The sequence below is a fragment of the Scyliorhinus torazame genome, chromosome 16, assembly GCF_047496885.1.
Source record: "Scyliorhinus torazame isolate Kashiwa2021f chromosome 16, sScyTor2.1, whole genome shotgun sequence".
Lineage (NCBI taxonomy): Eukaryota > Metazoa > Chordata > Chondrichthyes > Carcharhiniformes > Scyliorhinidae > Scyliorhinus > Scyliorhinus torazame.
The window spans coordinates 16051153-16064684 of record NC_092722.1 but is presented as its reverse complement, the minus strand read 5'-3'; the positions used below and the strand labels follow the sequence as shown (position 1 = coordinate 16064684).

Below are 13532 nucleotides of genomic sequence, written 5' to 3'. Positions count from 1 at the left end.
TGTGTGAATGTGAGAGAGAGAGAGAGAGATGTGAGTGTGTGTGAGTGTGTGAGAGAGAGAGAGACGTGAGTGTGTGAATGTGTGAGAGAGAGAGATGTGAGTGTGTGTGAATGTGTGAGAGAGAGAGAGACGTGAGTGTGTGTGAATGTGAGAGAGAGAGAGACGTGAGTGTGTGTGAATGTGTGAGAGAGAGAGAGACGTGAGTGTGTGTGAATGTGAGAGAGAGAGAGATGTGAGTGTGTGTGAATGTGAGAGAGAGAGACGTGAGTGTGTGAATGTGAGAGAGAGAGAGATGTGAGTGTGTGTGAATGTGAGAGAGAGAGACGTGAGTGTGTGAATGTGAGAGAGAGAGAGACGTGAGTGTGTGTGAATGTGTGAGAGAGAGAGATGTGAGTGTGTGTGAATGTGAGAGAGAGAGAGACGTGAGTGTGTGTGAATGTGAGAGAGAGAGAGAAACGTGAGTGTGTGTGAATGTGAGAGAGAGAGAGACGTGAGTGTGTGTGAATGTGTGAGAGAGAGAGACGTGAGTGTGTGTGAATGTGTGAGAGAGAGAGACGTGAGTGTGTGTGAATGTGAGAGAGAGAGAGAGATGTGAGTGTGTGTGAATGTGAGAGAGAGAAAGATGTGAGTGTGTGTGAATGTGTGAGAGAGAGAGACGTGAGTGTGTGTGAATGTGAGAGATAGAGAGACGTGAGTGTGTGTGAATGTGTGAGAGAGAGAGACGTGAGTGTGTGTGAATGTGTGAGAGAGAGAGAGATGTGAGTGTGTGTGAATGTGAGAGAGAGAGAGAGACGTGAGTGTGTGTGAATGTGAGAGAGAGAGAGACGTGAGTTTGTGTGTGAATGTGAGAGAGAGACGTGAGTGTGTGTGAATGTGAGAGAGAGAGAGACGTGAGTGTGTGTGTGAATGTGAGAGAGAGACGTGAGTGTGTGTGTGAATGTGTGAGAGAGAGAGACGTGAGTGTGTGTGAATGTGAGAGAGAGAGAGACGTGAGTGTGTGTGAATGTGAGAGAGACGTGAGTGTGTGTGAATGTGAGAGAGAGAGAGACGTGAGTGTGTGTGAATGTGAGAGAGAGAGAGACGTGAGTGTGTGTGAATGTGAGAGAGAGAGAGATGTGAGTGTGTGTGTGAATGTGAGAGAGAGACGTGAGTGTGTGTGTGAATGTGTGAGAGAGAGAGACGTGAGTGTGTGTGTGAATGTGAGAGAGAGAGAGATGTGAGTGTGTGTGTGAATGTGTGAGAGAGAGAGAGACGTGAGTGTGTGTGAATGTGAGAGAGAGAGAGACGTGAGTGTGTGTGAATGTGAGAGAGAGAGAGATGTGAGTGTGTGTGAATGTGAGAGAGAGAGAGACGTGAGTGTGTGTGAATGTGAGAGAGAGAGAGATGTGTGTGTGTGTGTGAATGTGAGAGAGAGACGTGAGTGTGTGTGTGAATGTGAGAGAGAGATGTGAGTGTGTGTGAATGTGAGAGAGAGAGAGACGTGAGTGTGTGTGTGAATGTGAGAGAGAGACGTGAGTGTGTGTGAATGTGTGAGAGAGAGAGACGTGAGTGTGTGCGAATGTGAGAGAGAGAGACGTGAGTGTGTGTGTGAATGTGAGAGAGAGACGTGAGTGTGTGTGAATGTGTGAGAGAGAGAGACGTGAGTGTGTGTGAATGTGAGAGAGAGAGAGACGTGAGTGTGTGTGAATGTGTGAGAGAGAGAGAGACGTGAGTGTGTGTGTGAATGTGAGAGAGAGAGAGATGTGAGTGTGTGTGAATGTGTGAGAGAGAGAGACGTGAGTGTGTGTGAATGTGTGAGAGAGAGAGAGACGTGAGTGTGTGTGTGAATGTGAGAGAGAGAGAGATGTGAGTGTGTGTGAATGTGTGAGAGAGAGAAACGTGAGTGTGTGTGTGAATGTGAGAGAGAGAGAGACGTGAGTGTGTGTGAATGTGTGAGAGAGAGAGAGACGTGAGTGTGTGTGTGAATGTGAGAGAGAGAGAGACGTGAGTGTGTGTGAATGTGTGAGAGAGAGAGACGTGAGTGTGTGTGAATGTGAGAGAGAGAGAGACGTGAGTGTGTGTGAATGTGAGAGAGAGAGAGAAACGTGAGTGTGTGTGAATGTGAGAGAGAGAGAGACGTGAGTGTGTGTGAATGTGTGAGAGAGAGAGACGTGAGTGTGTGTGAATGTGTGAGAGAGAGAGACGTGAGTGTGTGTGAATGTGTGAGAGAGAGAGACGTGAGTGTGTGTGAATGTGAGAGAGAGAGAGAGATGTGAGTGTGTGTGAATGTGAGAGAGAGAAAGATGTGAGTGTGTGTGAATGTGTGAGAGAGAGAGACGTGAGTGTGTGTGAATGTGAGAGAGAGAGAGACGTGAGTGTGTGTGTGAATGTGAGAGAGAGAGACGTGAGTGTGTGTGAATGTGTGAGAGAGAGAGACGTGAGTGTGTGTGAATGTGTGAGAGAGAGAGAGATGTGAGTGTGTGTGAATGTGAGAGAGAGAGAGAGACGTGAGTGTGTGTGAATGTGAGAGAGAGAGAGACGTGAGTGTGTGTGTGAATGTGAGAGAGAGACGTGAGTGTGTGTGAATGTGAGAGAGAGAGAGACGTGAGTGTGTGTGTGAATGTGAGAGAGAGACGTGAGTGTGTGTGTGAATGTGAGAGAGAGAGAGACGTGAGTGTGTGTGAATGTGAGAGAGAGAGACGTGAGTGTGTGTGAATGTGAGAGAGAGAGAGATGTGAGTGTGTGTGAATGTGAGAGAGAGAGAGACGTGAGTGTGTGTGAATGTGAGAGAGAGAGAGAGACGTGAGTGTGTGTGAATGTGAGAGAGACGTGAGTGTGTGTGAATGTGAGAGAGAGAGAGACGTGAGTGTGTGTGAATGTGAGAGAGAGAGAGACGTGAGTGTGTGTGAATGTGAGAGAGAGAGAGATGTGAGTGTGTGTGTGAATGTGAGAGAGAGACGTGAGTGTGTGTGTGAATGTGTGAGAGAGAGAGACGTGAGTGTGTGTGTGAATGTGAGAGAGAGAGAGATGTGAGTGTGTGTGTGAATGTGTGAGAGAGAGAGACGTGAGTGTGTGTGAATGTGAGAGAGAGAGAGACGTGAGTGTGTGTGAATGTGAGAGAGAGAGAGATGTGAGTGTGTGTGAATGTGAGAGAGAGAGAGACCTGAGTGTGTGTGAATGTGAGAGAGACGTGAGTGTGTGTGAATGTGAGAGAGAGAGAGACGTGAGTGTGTGTGAATGTGAGAGAGAGAGAGACGTGAGTGTGTGTGAATGTGAGAGAGAGAGAGATGTGAGTGTGTGTGTGAATGTAAGAGAGAGACGTGAGTGTGTGTGTGAATGTGTGAGAGAGAGAGACGTGAGTGTGTGTGAATGTGAGAGAGAGAGAGAGATGTGAGTGTGTGTGAATGTGTGAGAGAGAGAGAGACGTGAGTGTGTGAATGTGTGAGAGAGAGAGATGTGAGTGTGTGTGAATGTGTGAGAGAGAGAGAGACGTGAGTGTGTGTGAATGTGAGAGAGAGAGAGACGTGAGTGTGTGTGAATGTGTGAGAGAGAGAGAGACGTGAGTGTGTGTGAATGTGAGAGAGAGAGAGATGTGAGTGTGTGTGAATGTGAGAGAGAGAGACGTGAGTGTGTGAATGTGAGAGAGAGAGAGATGTGAGTGTGTGTGAATGTGAGCGAGAGAGACGTGAGTGTGTGAATGTGAGAGAGAGAGAGACGTGAGTGTGTGTGAATGTGTGAGAGAGAGAGATGTGAGTGTGTGTGAATGTGAGAGAGAGAGAGACGTGAGTGTGTGTGAATGTGAGAGAGAGAAAGATGTGAGTGTGTGTGAATGTGTGAGAGAGAGAGACGTGAGTGTGTGTGAATGTGAGAGAGAGAGAGACGTGAGTGTGTGTGTGAATGTGAGAGAGAGAGACGTGAGTGTGTGTGAATGTGTGAGAGAGAGAGACGTGAGTGTGTGTGAATGTGTGAGAGAGAGAGAGATGTGAGTGTGTGTGAATGTGAGAGAGAGAGAGAGACGTGAGTGTGTGTGAATGTGAGAGAGAGAGAGACGTGAGTGTGTGTGTGAATGTGAGAGAGAGACGTGAGTGTGTGTGAATGTGAGAGAGAGAGAGACGTGAGTGTGTGTGTGAATGTGAGAGAGAGACGTGAGTGTGTGTGTGAATGTGTGAGAGAGAGAGACGTGAGTGTGTGTTAATGTGAGAGAGAGAGAGAGACGTGAGTGTGTGTGAATGTGAGAGAGACGTGAGTGTGTGTGAATGTGAGAGAGAGAGAGACGTGAGTGTGTGTGAATGTGAGAGAGAGAGAGACGTGAGTGTGTGTGAATGTGAGAGAGAGAGAGATGTGAGTGTGTGTGTGAATGTGAGAGAGAGACGTGAGTGTGTGTGTGAATGTGTGAGAGAGAGAGACGTGAGTGTGTGTGTGAATGTGAGAGAGAGAGAGATGTGAGTGTGTGTGTGAATGTGTGAGAGAGAGAGACGTGAGTGTGTGTGAATGTGAGAGAGAGAGAGACGTGAGTGTGTGTGAATGTGAGAGAGAGAGAGATGTGAGTGTGTGTGAATGTGAGAGAGAGAGAGACGTGAGTGTGTGTGAATGTGAGAGAGAGAGAGATGTGTGTGTGTGTGTGAATGTGAGAGAGAGACGTGAGTGTGTGTGTGAATGTGAGAGAGAGATGTGAGTGTGTGTGAATGTGAGAGAGAGAGAGACGTGAGTGTGTGTGTGAATGTGAGAGAGAGACGTGAGTGTGTGTGAATGTGTGAGAGAGAGAGACGTGAGTGTGTGTGAATGTGAGAGAGAGAGACGTGAGTGTGTGTGTGAATGTGAGAGAGAGACGTGAGTGTGTGTGAATGTGTGAGAGAGAGAGACGTGAGTGTGTGTGAATGTGAGAGAGAGAGAGACGTGAGTGTGTGTGAATGTGTGAGAGAGAGAGACGTGAGTGTGTGTGTGAATGTGAGAGAGAGAGATGTGAGTGTGTGTGAATGTGTGAGAGAGAGACGTGAGTGTGTGTGAATGTGTGAGAGAGAGAGAGACGTGAGTGTGTGTGTGAATGTGAGAGAGAGAGAGATGTGAGTGTGTGTGAATGTGTGAGAGAGAGAGACGTGAGTGTGTGTGTGAATGTGAGAGAGAGAGAGACGTGAGTGTGTGTGAATGTGTGAGAGAGAGAGAGACGTGAGTGTGTGTGTGAATGTGAGAGAGAGAGAGACGTGAGTGTGTGTGAATGTGTGAGAGAGAGAGACGTGAGTGTGTGTGAATGTGAGAGAGAGAGAGACGTGAGTGTGTGTGAATGTGAGAGAGAGAGAGAAACGTGAGTGTGTGTGAATGTGAGAGAGAGAGAGACGTGAGTGTGTGTGAATGTGTGAGAGAGAGAGACGTGAGTGTGTGTGAATGTGTCAGAGAGAGAGACGTGAGTGTGTGTGAATGTGTGAGAGAGAGAGACGTGAGTGTGTGTGAATGTGAGAGAGAGAGAGAGATGTGAGTGTGTGTGAATGTGAGAGAGAGAAAGATGTGAGTGTGTGTGAATGTGTGAGAGAGAGAGACGTGAGTGTGTGTGAATGTGAGAGAGAGAGAGACGTGAGTGTGTGTGTGAATGTGAGAGAGAGAGACGTGAGTGTGTGTGAATGTGTGAGAGAGAGAGACGTGAGTGTGTGTGAATGTGTGAGAGAGAGAGAGATGTGAGTGTGTGTGAATGTGAGAGAGAGAGAGAGACGTGAGTGTGTGTGAATGTGAGAGAGAGAGAGACGTGAGTGTGTGTGTGAATGTGAGAGAGAGACGTGAGCGTGTGTGAATGTGAGAGAGAGAGAGACGTGAGTGTGTGTGTGAATGTGAGAGAGAGACGTGAGTGTGTGTGTGAATGTGAGAGAGAGAGAGACGTGAGTGTGTGTGAATGTGAGAGAGAGAGACGTGAGTGTGTGTGAATGTGAGAGAGAGAGAGATGTGAGTGTGTGTGAATGTGAGAGAGAGAGAGACGTGAGTGTGTGTGAATGTGAGAGAGAGAGAGAGACGTGAGTGTGTGTGAATGTGAGAGAGACGTGAGTGTGTGTGAATGTGAGAGAGAGAGAGACGTGAGTGTGTGTGAATGTGAGAGAGAGAGAGACGTGAGTGTGTGTGAATGTGAGAGAGAGAGAGATGTGAGTGTGTGTGTGAATGTGAGAGAGAGAGAGATGTGAGTGTGTGTGTGAATGTGTGAGAGAGAGAGACGTGAGTGTGTGTGAATGTGAGAGAGAGAGAGACGTGAGTGTGTGTGAATGTGAGAGAGAGAGAGATGTGAGTGTGTGTGAATGTGAGAGAGAGAGAGACGTGAGTGTGTGTGAATGTGAGAGAGAGAGAGGTGTGTGTGTGTGTGTGAATGTGAGAGAGAGACGTGAGTGTGTGTGTGAATGTGAGAGAAAGATGTGAGTGTGTGTGAATGTGAGAGAGAGAGAGACGTGACTGTGTGTGTGAATGTGAGAGAGAGACGTGAGTGTGTGTGAATGTGAGAGAGAGACGTGAGTGTGTGTGTGAATGTGTGAGAGAGAGAGACGTGAGTGTGTGTTAATGTGAGAGAGAGAGAGAGACGTGAGTGTGTGTGAATGTGAGAGAGACGTGAGTGTGTGTGAATGTGAGAGAGAGAGAGACGTGAGTGTGTGTGAATGTGAGAGAGAGAGAGACGTGAGTGTGTGTGAATGTGAGAGAGAGAGAGATGTGAGTGTGTGTGTGAATGTGAGAGAGAGACGTGAGTGTGTGTGTGAATGTGTGAGAGAGAGAGACGTGAGTGTGTGTGTGAATGTGAGAGAGAGAGAGATGTGAGTGTGTGTGTGAATGTGTGAGAGAGAGAGACGTGAGTGTGTGTGAATGTGAGAGAGAGAGAGACGTGAGTGTGTGTGAATGTGAGAGAGAGAGAGATGTGAGTGTGTGTGAATGTGAGAGAGAGAGAGACGTGAGTGTGTGTGAATGTGAGAGAGAGAGAGATGTGTGTGTGTGTGTGAATGTGAGAGAGAGACGTGAGTGTGTGTGTGAATGTGAGAGAGAGATGTGAGTGTGTGTGAATGTGAGAGAGAGAGAGACGTGAGTGTGTGTGTGAATGTGAGAGAGAGACGTGAGTGTGTGTGAATGTGTGAGAGAGAGAGACGTGAGTGTGTGTGAATGTGAGAGAGAGAGACGTGAGTGTGTGTGTGAATGTGAGAGAGAGACGTGAGTGTGTGTGAATGTGTGAGAGAGAGAGACGTGAGTGTGTGTGAATGTGAGAGAGAGAGAGACGTGAGTGTGTGTGAATGTGTGAGAGAGAGAGACGTGAGTGTGTGTGTGAATGTGAGAGAGAGAGATGTGAGTGTGTGTGAATGTGTGAGAGAGAGACGTGAGTGTGTGTGAATGTGTGAGAGAGAGAGAGACGTGAGTGTGTGTGTGAATGTGAGAGAGAGAGAGATGTGAGTGTGTGTGAATGTGTGAGAGAGAGAGACGTGAGTGTGTGTGTGAATGTGAGAGAGAGAGAGACGTGAGTGTGTGTGAATGTGTGAGAGAGAGAGAGACGTGAGTGTGTGTGTGAATGTGAGAGAGAGAGAGACGTGAGTGTGTGTGAATGTGTGAGAGAGAGAGACGTGAGTGTGTGTGAATGTGAGAGAGAGAGAGACGTGAGTGTGTGTGAATGTGAGAGAGAGAGAGAACGTGAGTGTGTGTGAATGTGAGAGAGAGAGAGACGTGAGTGTGTGTGAATGTGTCAGAGAGAGAGACGTGAGTGTGTGTGAATGTGTCAGAGAGAGAGACGTGAGTGTGTGTGTGAATGAGAGCGAGAAGAGAGACTGAGTGTGTGTGAATGTGAGAGAGAGAGAGATCTTAGAGTGTGTGAAATGTGAGAGAGAGAGAAAGATAGTGTGTGTGAATGTGTGAGAGAGAGAGACGTGAGTGTGTGTGAATGTGAGAGAGAGAGAGACGTGAGTGTGTGTGTGAATGTGAGAGAGAGAGACGTGAGTGTGTGTGAATGTGTGAGAGAGAGAGACGTGAGTGTGTGTGAATGTGTGAGAGAGAGAGAGATGTGAGTGTGTGTGAATGTGAGAGAGAGAGAGAGACGTGAGTGTGTGTGAATGTGAGAGAGAGAGAGACGTGAGTGTGTGTGTGAATGTGAGAGAGAGACGTGAGCGTGTGTGAATGTGAGAGAGAGAGAGACGTGAGTGTGTGTGTGAATGTGAGAGAGAGACGTGAGTGTGTGTGTGAATGTGAGAGAGAGAGAGACGTGAGTGTGTGTGAATGTGAGAGAGAGAGACGTGAGTGTGTGTGAATGTGAGAGAGAGAGAGATGTGAGTGTGTGTGAATGTGAGAGAGAGAGAGACGTGAGTGTGTGTGAATGTGAGAGAGAGAGAGAGACGTGAGTGTGTGTGAATGTGAGAGAGACGTGAGTGTGTGTGAATGTGAGAGAGAGAGAGACGTGAGTGTGTGTGAATGTGAGAGAGAGAGAGACGTGAGTGTGTGTGAATGTGAGAGAGAGAGAGATGTGAGTGTGTGTGTGAATGTGAGAGAGAGAGAGATGTGAGTGTGTGTGTGAATGTGTGAGAGAGAGAGACGTGAGTGTGTGTGAATGTGAGAGAGAGAGAGACGTGAGTGTGTGTGAATGTGAGAGAGAGAGAGATGTGAGTGTGTGTGAATGTGAGAGAGAGAGAGACGTGAGTGTGTGTGAATGTGAGAGAGAGAGAGGTGTGTGTGTGTGTGTGAATGTGAGAGAGAGACGTGAGTGTGTGTGTGAATGTGAGAGAAAGATGTGAGTGTGTGTGAATGTGAGAGAGAGAGAGACGTGACTGTGTGTGTGAATGTGAGAGAGAGACGTGAGTGTGTGTGAATGTGAGAGAGAGAGACGTGAGTGTGTGTGTGAATGTGAGAGAGAGAGAGATGTGAGTGTGTGTGAATGTGTGAGAGATAGAGACGTGAGTGTGTGTGAATGTGTGAGAGAGAGAGAGACGTGAGTGTGTGTGTGAATGTGAGAGAGAGAGAGATGTGAGTGTGTGTGAATGTGTGAGAGAGAGAGACGTGAGTGTGTGTATGAATGTGAGAGAGAGAGAGACGTGAGTGTGTGTGAATGTGTGAGAGAGAGAGACGTGAGTGTGTGTGTGAATGTGAGAGAGAGAGAGACGTGAGTGTGTGTGAATGTGTGAGAGAGAGAGAGACGTGAGTGTGTGTGTGAATGTGAGAGAGAGAGAGATGTGAGTGTGTGTGAATGTGAGAGAGAGAGAGAGACGTGAGTGTGTGTGAATGTGTGAGAGAGAGAGATGTGAGTGTGTGTGAATGTGTGAGAGAGAGAGAGATGTGAGTGTGTGTGAATGTGAGAGAGAGAGAGAGACGTGAGTGTGTGTGAATGTGAGAGAGAGATGTGAGTGTGTGTGAATGTGAGAGAGAGAGAGAGACGTGAGTGTGTGTGAATGTATGAGAGAGAGAGACGTGAGTGTGTGTGTGAATGTGAGAGAGAGAGACGTGAGTGTGTGTGAATGTGTGAGAGAGAGAGACGTGAGTGTGTGTGAATGTGTGAGAGAGAGAGACGTGAGTGTGTGTGTGAATGTGAGAGAGAGAGAGACGTGAGTGTGTGTGAATGTGTGAGAGAGACGTGAGTGTGTGTGAATGTGAGAGAGAGAGAGACGTGAGTGTGTGTGAATGTGAGAGAGAGAGAGAGACGTGAGTGTGTGTGAATGTGAGAGAGAGAGACGTGAGTGTGTGTGTGAATGTGTGAGAGAGAGAGACGTGAGTGTGTGTGAATGTGAGAGAGAGAGACGTGAGTGTGTGTGTGAATGTGTGAGAGAGAGAGACGTGAGTGTGTGTGTGAATGTGAGAGAGAGACGTGAGTGTGTGTGAATGTGTGAGAGAGAGAGACGTCAGTGTGTGTGAATGTGTGAGAGAGAGAGAGATGTGAGTGTGTGTGAATGTGAGAGAGAGAGAGAGACGTGAGTGTGTGTGAATGTGAGAGAGAGAGAGACGTGAGTGTGTGTGTGAATGTGAGAGAGAGACGTGAGTGTGTGTGAATGTGAGAGAGAGAGAGACGTGAGTGTGTGTGTGAATGTGTGAGAGAGAGAGACGTGAGTGTGTGTGAATGTGAGAGAGAGAGAGACGTGAGTGTGTGTGAATGTGAGAGAGAGAGAGAGACGTGAGTGTGTGTGAATGTGAGAGAGAGAGACGTGAGTGTGTGTGTGAATGTGTGAGAGAGAGAGACGTGAGTGTGTGTGAATGTGAGAGAGAGAGACGTGAGTGTGTGTGTGAATGTGTGAGAGAGAGAGACGTGAGTGTGTGTGTGAATGTGAGAGAGAGACGTGAGTGTGTGTGAATGTGTGAGAGAGAGAGACGTGAGTGTGTGTGAATGTGTGAGAGAGAGAGAGATGTGAGTGTGTGTGAATGTGAGAGAGAGAGAGACGTGAGTGTGTGTGAATGTGAGAGAGAGAGAGACGTGAGTGTGTGTGTGAATGTGAGAGAGAGACGTGAGTGTGTGTGAATGTGAGAGAGAGAGACGTGAGTGTGTGTGTGAATGTGTGAGAGAGAGAGACGTGAGTGTGTGTGTGAATGTGAGAGAGAGACGTGAGTGTGTGTGAATGTGTGAGAGAGAGACGTGAGTGTGTGTGAATGTGTGAGAGAGAGAGAGATGTGAGTGTGTGTGAATGTGAGACAGAGAGAGAGACGTGAGTGTGTGTGAATGTGAGAGAGAGAGAGACGTGAGTGTGTGTGTGAATGTGAGAGAGAGACGTGAGTGTGTGTGAATGTGAGAGAGAGAGAGACGTGAGTGTGTGTGTGAATGTGTGAGAGAGAGAGACGTGAGTGTGTGTGTGAATGTGAGAGAGAGACGTGAGTGTGTGTGAATGTGTGAGAGAGAGAGACGTGAGTGTGTGTGAATGTGTGAGAGAGAGAGAGACGTGAGTGTGTGTGTGAATGTGAGAGAGAGAGAGATGTGAGTGTGTGTGAATGTGTGAGAGAGAGAGACGTGAGTGTGTGTGTGAATGTGAGAGAGAGAGAGACGTGAGTGTGGTTGAATGTGTGAGAGAGAGAGAGACGTAAGTGTGTGTGTGAATGTGAGAGAGAGAGAGACGTGAGTGTGTGTGAATGTGTGAGAGAGAGAGACGTGAGTGTGTGTGAATGTGAGAGAGAGAGAGAAACGTGAGTGTGTGTGAATGTGAGAGAGAGAGAGACGTGAGTGTGTGTGAATGTGTGAGAGAGAGAGACGTGAGTGTGTGTGAATGTGTGAGAGAGAGAGACGTGAGTGTGTGTGAATGTGTGAGAGAGAGAGACGTGAGTGTGTGTGAATGTGAGAGAGAGAGAGAGATGTGAGTGTGTGTGAATGTGAGAGAGAGAAAGATGTGAGTGTGTGTGAATGTGTGAGAGAGAGAGACGTGAGTGTGTGTGAATGTGAGAGAGAGGGAGACGTGAGTGTGTGTGTGAATGTGAGAGAGAGAAACGTGAGTGTGTGTGAATGTGAGAGAGAGAGAGACGTGAGTGTGTGTGAATGTGCGAGAGAGAGAGACGTGAGTGTGTGTGAATGTGTGAGAGAGAGAGAGATGTGAGTGTGTGTGAATGTGAGAGAGAGAGAGAGACGTGAGTGTGTGTGAATGTGAGAGAGAGACGTGAGTGTGTGTGAATGTGAGAGAGAGGGAGACGTGAGTGTGTGTGTGAATGTGAGAGAGAGACGTGAGTGTGTGTGTGAATGTGTGAGAGAGAGAGACGTGAGATTGTGTGAATGTGAGAGAGAGAGAGAGACGTGAGTGTGTGTGAATGTGAGAGAGACGTGAGTGTGTGTGAATGTGAGAGAGAGAGAGACGTGAGTGTGTGTGAATGTGAGAGAGAGAGAGACGTGAGTGTGTGTGAATGTGAGAGAGAGAGAGATGTGAGTGTGTGTGTGAATGTGAGAGAGAGACGTGAGTGTGTGTGTGAATGTGTGAGAGAGAGAGACGTGAGTGTGTGTGTGAATGTGAGAGAGAGAGAGATGTGAGTGTGTGTGTGAATGTGTGGGAGAGAGAGACGTGAGTGTGTGTGAATGTGAGAGAGAGAGAGACGTGAGTGTGTGTGAATGTGTGAGAGAGAGAGACGTGAGTGTGTGTGAATGTGTCAGAGAGAGAGACGTGAGTGTGTGTGAATGTGTGAGAGAGAGAGACGTGAGTGTGTGTGAATGTGAGAGAGAGAGAGAGATGTGAGTGTGTGTGAATGTGAGAGAGAGAAAGATGTGAGTGTGTGTGAATGTGTGAGAGAGAGAGACGTGAGTGTGTGTGAATGTGAGAGAGAGAGAGACGTGAGTGTGTGTGTGAATGTGAGAGAGAGAGACGTGAGTGTGTGTGAATGTGTGAGAGAGAGAGACGTGAGTGTGTGTGAATGTGTGAGAGAGAGAGAGATGTGAGTGTGTGTGAATGTGAGAGAGAGAGAGAGACGTGAGTGTGTGTGAATGTGAGAGAGAGAGAGACGTGAGTGTGTGTGTGAATGTGAGAGAGAGACGTGAGCGTGTGTGAATGTGAGAGAGAGAGAGACGTGAGTGTGTGTGTGAATGTGAGAGAGAGACGTGAGTGTGTGTGTGAATGTGAGAGAGAGAGAGACGTGAGTGTGTGTGAATGTGAGAGAGAGAGACGTGAGTGTGTGTGAATGTGAGAGAGAGAGAGATGTGAGTGTGTGTGAATGTGAGAGAGAGAGAGACGTGAGTGTGTGTGAATGTGAGAGAGAGAGAGAGACGTGAGTGTGTGTGAATGTGAGAGAGACGTGAGTGTGTGTGAATGTGAGAGAGAGAGAGACGTGAGTGTGTGTGAATGTGAGAGAGAGAGAGACGTGAGTGTGTGTGAATGTGAGAGAGAGAGAGATGTGAGTGTGTGTGTGAATGTGAGAGAGAGAGAGATGTGAGTGTGTGTGTGAATGTGTGAGAGAGAGAGACGTGAGTGTGTGTGAATGTGAGAGAGAGAGAGACGTGAGTGTGTGTGAATGTGAGAGAGAGAGAGATGTGAGTGTGTGTGAATGTGAGAGAGAGAGAGACGTGAGTGTGTGTGAATGTGAGAGAGAGAGAGGTGTGTGTGTGTGTGTGAATGTGAGAGAGAGACGTGAGTGTGTGTGTGAATGTGAGAGAAAGATGTGAGTGTGTGTGAATGTGAGAGAGAGAGAGACGTGACTGTGTGTGTGAATGTGAGAGAGAGACGTGAGTGTGTGTGAATGTGAGAGAGAGAGACGTGAGTGTGTGTGTGAATGTGAGAGAGAGAGAGATGTGAGTGTGTGTGAATGTGTGAGAGATAGAGACGTGAGTGTGTGTGAATGTGTGAGAGAGAGAGAGACGTGAGTGTGTGTGTGAATGTGAGAGAGAGAGAGATGTGAGTGTGTGTGAATGTGTGAGAGAGAGAGACGTGAGTGTGTGTATGAATGTGAGAGAGAGAGAGACGTGAGTGTGTGTGAATGTGTGAGAGAGAGAGAGACGTGAGTGTGTGTGTGAATGTGAGAGAGAGAGAGACGTGAGTGTGTGTGAATGTGTGAGAGAGAGAGAGACGTGAGTGTGTGTGTGAATGTGAGAGAGAGAGAGATGTGAGTGTGTGTGAATGTGAGAGAGAGAGAGAGACGTGAGTGTGTGTGAATGTGTGAGAGAGAGAGATGTG

At 47.7% G+C, this 13532-nt stretch overlaps 1 protein-coding gene across 3 annotated transcripts in view; it reads left to right on the top strand.

The window, feature by feature from the left end:
• The window catches only part of mmel1 (membrane metallo-endopeptidase-like 1), a 243318-nt gene that overhangs the window by 41750 nt on the left and 188036 nt on the right, over positions 1-13532 (top strand). The gene's annotated exons all lie outside the window — the stretch shown is intronic.